The sequence below is a fragment of the Octopus bimaculoides genome, chromosome 8, assembly GCF_001194135.2.
Source record: "Octopus bimaculoides isolate UCB-OBI-ISO-001 chromosome 8, ASM119413v2, whole genome shotgun sequence".
NCBI classification, from domain to species: Eukaryota; Metazoa; Mollusca; class Cephalopoda; order Octopoda; family Octopodidae; genus Octopus; species Octopus bimaculoides.
Genome location: NC_068988.1, coordinates 92,782,520 through 92,789,553, shown reverse-complemented (window position 1 = coordinate 92,789,553; position 7,034 = coordinate 92,782,520). Strand labels below are relative to the sequence as shown.

Here is a 7,034-nt window from a genome sequence, read left to right as displayed (position 1 = left end):
CCCACCATCACTTGACAACTGATTTTGGTGTTTTTACATCCCCATAGCATAGTGGTTTGGCAAAAGAGACTGATAGAATAAGTACTAGGCTCTTACAAAGAATAAATCCTGGGTTTGATTTCTTCAACTAAAACCCTTTAAGGTGGTGCTCCAGCATGGCTGCAGTCTGAAACAAATAACAGAATAACAGAGTAACATTAAATTATTAAGATTGTTTAAGATATTAAATCATCAAAATTTCAGCAGTTTTTTTAATAATTTTACACAAAATTTTATTAAGAACTGTCTACAGCTTGGATATTATGAGAGCTGAGACTAAAAAGTGTTGAATTTAAAATACATTTGGGATGGGACAGGCAGATATGTAACTAAAGTTAATGCATTAAACAAACTGAATGATCTATATCCCTTCATAAAGGTAGCGATAAAAATAGAAAACACTTTGGTCTAATAACATTGGGATATATACAAAATTCAGACCATACATTATTATTTCATTCAGTGATATACAAGGAGGGATTGTCTTAAACATTTTCAAGAACTGTCACACAAAATGCAATTAAGTTTCAGGAAAAAATATTCAAATTATAAAGCAAATTCTTCTGTTAAGTATTGCAAAGAACTACCAGCATTTCAAGTTGAATCAACAGAGTCCAATTTGTTAATATTGATTAGAGACTATCTCTAGACATTCAGTAATATTTGTATATTGCCTGATTCATTAAACCAGATATATTGATCAGAAGTAAAATATTAATCAAATTCATAGGAAAAGTAAGAGAAGCGTACAGAATCTATTATGTACTAAAATTAGAATCCTTTGTTTCATATTTGAAATGTTGGTTGCAGTAATCAACTGCTTTTATATTAGTTTCAAATTTGGGCACAAAGCCAACAATTTCTGTAGAGGGGAAGTTGATTATATTGACCGCCCCCCCCACCCCCAGTACTCAACTGGTACTCAAATGGTACTTATTTTATTGACCCTGAAAGGATGAAAGGTAAAATTGATCTTGGTAGAATTTGAACTCAGAACGAATGTAAAGATGGATGCTTCTAAGCATTTTTGCCCAGCATGCTAATGATTCTGCCAGCTCACCACCTTGACAACTGATCATCTGCACATTACGACTAAGATAGATCTTTCAAAGAATATCCATGTCACTACTAGATCAAGAGAATCATCATCAATTTACATTCATTTTTCCAAGTCTGCATGAGTTAGTAGATTCCTCTCCAACATGGCTTCCATTAATTTGTTTCATTTTTTTGCTATTTCCTTTGTCAGGTTCAACATCCTGAGATCAGATTTTACCACTTCTGTCTATGTCTTCTTCGGTGTTACTCTGCCACTGGTTCCTTCCACATGGATCTCCTAAAACTTTACATACACATTGCATACCCATGCCAATACAGTCCCCTCTCTTACAGATATCTGATTCGTCTTATATCCAGATTTTCTCTCAGCTCATCTTATAATATTTTATTTGTTACACACTAACATTACACATCCAACAAGGCATGCTTGTTTCATTTCTCCTCAACTTTCACAATTCTGCATTCGGTAACCACATCTCACTAACATGCAGTATTATAGTCCTTACTTGAGCATCATACAGTCAACCTATCACTCAAAGAGAGAACCTTCTGGGCAGCAGAGAAAACATTTTCCACCTTATTGTAACTCTGGTTGCTATGCTTTCAGCAAACCCTCTCTATTGACAATTTGGTCACCTATATAACAGAAGTTATCAACTATTTCTGAAGAGCCTTCTAGGCATTGCATAGAATTTATTCTACTGGAGCTCTGACTGCTAACTAATTACTATACCCCTATCACAAGCAAAGTCATTATTCACTGCCTGCCTTTAATTTCATTATATATTTTGTGCAACCACAGATCACATTGGGGACATGTATGAAATTTCTCCCCATCCTTTTTCTGTATATTGAGCAAAGTTATTTCCAGAGCCCTCTCCTTTTTTATTCTGATGAAAATTTTAGATTAAATTTACTCTGAAGTTTCTTGCTACAAAGTTTTGTTTCCATGTCTGGAATTTCCACTTAACATCCTCTTCATGGGTTGACAATGAAGGAGTGATGCTAGAACTGTAAAATCTTTCTTCTTATTAATAACTGCATTATTATTAATAAGAATGTTAGCAATGATATAATATTGGTTACACAGTGATTTAATAGAGTTGTAAAAGAATAGGAAATATACGATGTGTTGTTTGTTCTGGCTTTGTGTGCTCTGAGTTCAAATCCCATCAAGGGATTCCCATAACACTTTAAGATTTTTTAAATGTTATCTAAAATTATGGGTAAAGAAAGAAATAGTAAAAAATGTTTGAAAATGGGGGTGGGGGTCAAATTGCTGAGGGTTCCACCCCACCCCGTTTTCTGGACCCAAAAATGGGTTTTGTTGCATATTAGGAGGTCACCGGAATTCAGTCAACGAAAAAAAATATATATATATTTCCACTTTTCTCTCCGAACAAAAATAAGGAGTTTGCAGCATATTAGGATATCAGCGTACTTGATTCCATGCAAAAAAATCCGGGGTTTTTTTTTTTTTTCTTAATGAAAATTTACCAAACTTGTCAAGACATCATTTTAGAAATCTGTTTCTAATATGCGAGTTAAATGCTATAAGAAAGCAAAAATATTTCGATTGTCGAGTGTATTGGTATGTAATTTTTATTTTGAATAACTCCAGAAGTTAACCAACTCGAAAATTTCTATCAACAGACAGTGGTGAATGTACTAAGGGAGATTACTTGTTATAGCAATTCTCTCCCTTGACTTCACACGATGTCGAAAGTAGCAGCCAAATTTCTTTCAAAGTTGCCATTGTTAACATGATCAATGAATATTCTGAATAAACTAATCCTTAATAGAGTCGGAGCTTCTTCAGAAACGTACCTCTCCAATTAAACCAAATGCAATGACGAAAATGCCCATTTATCAATGTACTGCACACCGTGGATCTGTTCATGGATCTACATATTGTGGATCGGCTCATTCAAGGAAAGAGAAAGAACATCTTTTAGTCGCATTTGGAGTATGTCACCGACAGGTTTAAATTTATGTTATTCGATCTATATTCAATGAAGTAATAACGCTATTTTTTTTTTTTTTCATAGACATAATTGTATTTAAAGTGATGTTTAATGCGGAAAATAAGAATAAACTTACACAGAGTAATATTTTTATAATTAAAATAAACATAAAGTTATCTGAAATTATTTATGATGTTCACATCGGGAAAAATGGCGATGAACCAGCATAATCGTTAACACGCTGGATAAAATGCTTAGCGGCATTTCGTTCGATTTTTAAGTTTTGAATTCAAATCTCGCCGAGGGGTCGGTAAAATAAGTACCAGTTGAGCACTAGGGTCGATGTAAACGACTTACCCCCTCCCCCGAAATTGCTGGGCTTGTGCCAAAATTCGAGATTAATATTTACTATGGAAATAATCCAAATCTCAGCAAGGTTGACTTCGCTTTTTATTGTTCGGGAATCGTTAAAATTATTACCATTCCAAGTGTTGGAGATTACTATAAGATACTATTTCCTCTCCCAACTAAATTTCTCGTCTTGTTCCTGTATAAGGATTCGATATTTGATATAGGAATATATTTATTTAATGTCTTTGTTGGTATTTTAAATGATGACACACTACTTAATATTTAGAAAAAAATATCTTTTAAATATTTACAATTAAAATAAGGCGGTGAGCCGGCAGAATTGTTAGCGCGTCTGAGTTCATATTCCGCCGAGATCGACTTTGCCTTTGTTCCTTTCAGGGTCGATAAAATAGTTACCAGGTGAACACTGGGGTGCATATAATCGAATTACCTCTTCCCCCCGAAATTGCTGGTCTTGTGCCAAAATGTGAAGCCAATATTTACAATTAAAATGAAGGTATATAACATTTATTATTAATGTTCAATCATAATCTAAATCTACAAAGAAGTAGAAATGCTGAAAATGTTCTAAGGACGTATATAGACAAAGCAAGAAAAAATTCAAAGTATTTATCATTTAAAGTAGAAATAAAGCAAAAGGAAACTAGTTTTGGTTTCCAAAATATACAACAATCCCTATGAAGAGTACACAGTTGATAAAAGAAATTGGATAACAACAGCGAAAATTAGTGAAAGCTATGGTTGTGGTGGGGTTTACTTGTTAGTATAACGAGTTGTCATTAGAGCGCGAATATAGCTTGACATGTACTATGTTTTCGGTAATTTTGTTTTTAGGTACCTGTGTAGTCCAAGTAGAGTCATAGACAACCTCTGGGCTCCGTTACCCTTAACCCAGTGGCATATCTAGGATGTGACAGCCGAATTTGAGAGAAAGAGTGGCACACATTTTCATCCTAGTAGATCGCTCATTTAGGACTGAGTAGATTAACATAGCGTGAAATAAAATGCTTTCCTCCAAGACGCAACCCATAGTCCGACCCAAGAACTGAACCCACGATCTTGTGATCGCTAGTCGAACATCTTTAATGACTAGGCGATGTGCCTTCACTTAACAGAATGTCATACTGCAATATTCTTTTCTAGATCAACGCCAGTACGCCGAAAGGATGAAAGGCAAAGTCGACCTCGGTGGAATTTGAACTCAGAACGTAAAGACAGGCGAAGTAATACTGAAGTATTGTAAATATTGTTGAATTAAATTTTTCATTCCGAAAACTCGAGACGTTTGAGGATTTGAATCGCTGACAACAAAGATTTTCTTATCGTTGGCATCCTATCTCGCTGAAGTATCTGCTGATGCCCATGAGAGTACGTGGAGGGCCCATCGCTTCGGTCGTACGATCACCTATGGTAATAGCGTGGGTGTCTTGTTTTGTCTCATTGAAAAGTTGGTGTTGGCACTCCGTCGCTTACGACGTCGAGGGTTCCAGTTGATTCGATCAACGGAACAGCCTGCTCGTGAAATTAACGTGCAAGTGGCTGAGCACTCCACAGACACGTGTACCCTTAATGTAGTTTTCAGGGATATTCAGCGTGACACAATGTGACAAGGCTGACCCCTTTGAATTACATGCACAACAGGAAGTAAGAGTGAGAGAAAGTTGTGGTGGAAGAGTACAGCAGGGTTCATCACCATCGCTTGCCGGAGCCTCGAGGAGCTTTAGGTGTTTTCGCTCAATAAACACTCACAACGCCCGGTCTGGGAATCGAAACCGCGATCCTATGACCGCGAGTCCGCTGCCCTAACCACTGAGCCATTGCGCCTCCACGCACTGAAAAGTTACCACAGGGATAACTGGCTTGTGGCGGCCAAGCGTTCGCAGCGACGTCGCTTTTTGATACGGGAACTCTACTATTTCTTGATGCGTTGTATATTGACTTGGCCACGTGCCTTCACTGAAATATTGTAATTTATTGTTGAATTACATTTTTCATACAGAAAACTTCGGGACGTTTTGTGCTGTCTCAATGAATTTTATGCGAGAACTTTAAAATTCCCCTGGTGCATTGTATATTTGACAGCGTGTACATGTATTTTTTTAAAATCCATTTCCAGAGTGAAAACCGTAATGACAAGAGTAGCACCAAACACAAATATCACGCATATTAAACGATTATTTGCAACACAAACTTCAGTGTTAATGAACCAACGAGGAGAGCTTTTACATGCTAGAAAGAACGACCAAATATCCTATGAATCATAATCGATTGTCTTAAAGCTGGGCCAATGCCTTGAAGCATTTTTAGTTGTTTTTTTTTTTGTTCCTTGTTTTTTTTCTTCTTTTTTGTTAAACATGGTACTTATTTAATTGGTCATTTTTGCCAAACCGCTAAGTTACAGGGACGTAAACACACCAACACCGGTTGTTAAGCGGTAGTGAGGGACAAACTCACGCGCACACACATGTATATATACATACGACAGGCTTCTTACAGTTTCCGGCTACCAAATCCACTCACAAGACTTTGGTCGGTCCAAGGCTATAGTAGAAGACACTTGCCCAAATTGTTACGCAATGGGACTGCGGAACCATGCGGTTGGGAAGCAAATTTCTTACCACACAGCCACGCCTGCGCCTATAGATAATAAAAGGATAATTGTGAATAATGTCATCCCTAATATAAAACAGATCGAAATTGGGACTAGTAATAACGAGACTACTCATACAGTTGGATTGCATACTGGTTGATTAGACGAGAGTATAGTTGAAGACGCCAAAACTTAGAATCCACTAGATGCACTATAAGGGAGATAACTCGTACTACGACCACATAATATTTACAAGCTAAGGGAGATAACTTGTTAAACAATTACAGTGAAAGACTTAATTTGTTTATTTTTACCAGTAACTTTTATTGAATGAAGAAAGAAAAAAAGATAACGGCCCACGTATTTACAGGTTCCTTGCAAAAATTGATGCCATTTATATTCAGCTCGAATATCTTTTATGACGGAACGTCATGAAAAACGGTTGTCCGGAAAAGTTGCAGTTCAGAGGAGAACGCTAGGTCTAAAGTGGTCTGTACAAGACACGGTAGGGGGTAATGGATGTTTGGCAAAATTGGGGAAATATGAGATGATGTGTAACTAGATATCTCATAGGAACAAAGACCATTGCATTAGCGGTAAAACAAGCAGTTAGGGCAGACAACAGACGTCAGTGGGTAAGGAGTTGTGGTGCGCTGCGGAGTGCCAAACTGCCGGATGGATTTCATTTGAATGTCGGGTAGGAAAGTGGTTCTCAAAGCGACAAATACCAGCCACACCTCTAAAAATATTACTGGCGCTCTTCCCTCCGCTTTATGAATTCTTTTGGAAGAGGGCCAGCAGCTTTTGAGAGGAGAAAGTAAGTTGATTACATGCAGTACAGGTGTACTTGACGTAATCGACTTAATGCAAAGTTTAGTACACTAATACTTAGTGTAATCGTTGTTGTTGGCACTCCGTCGTTTACGACGTCGAGGGTTCCAGTTGATCCGATCAACGGAACAGCCTGCTCGTGAAATTAACGTGCAAGTGACTGAGCACTCCACAGACAC

At 37.2% G+C, this 7,034-nt stretch overlaps 1 long non-coding RNA gene across 2 annotated transcripts in view; it reads right to left on the bottom strand.

Annotated features, from left to right (window-relative positions):
- LOC128248529 (uncharacterized) overlaps positions 1-6,249 on the bottom strand; it is a 9,385-nt gene extending 3,136 nt beyond the window's left edge. Inside the window, exons 1-3 of one of the 2 annotated variants that reach the window (XR_008264704.1) lie at positions 6,163-6,249; positions 5,915-6,071; positions 97-166 (exon numbers count right to left, since the gene is read on the bottom strand). This is a non-coding gene — a long non-coding RNA (uncharacterized LOC128248529). The remainder of the gene's footprint in view (positions 1-96; positions 167-5,914; positions 6,072-6,162) is intronic. The other variant, XR_008264703.1, reaches the window with a different exon arrangement.
- Positions 6,250-7,034: the final 785 nt, after the last annotated feature.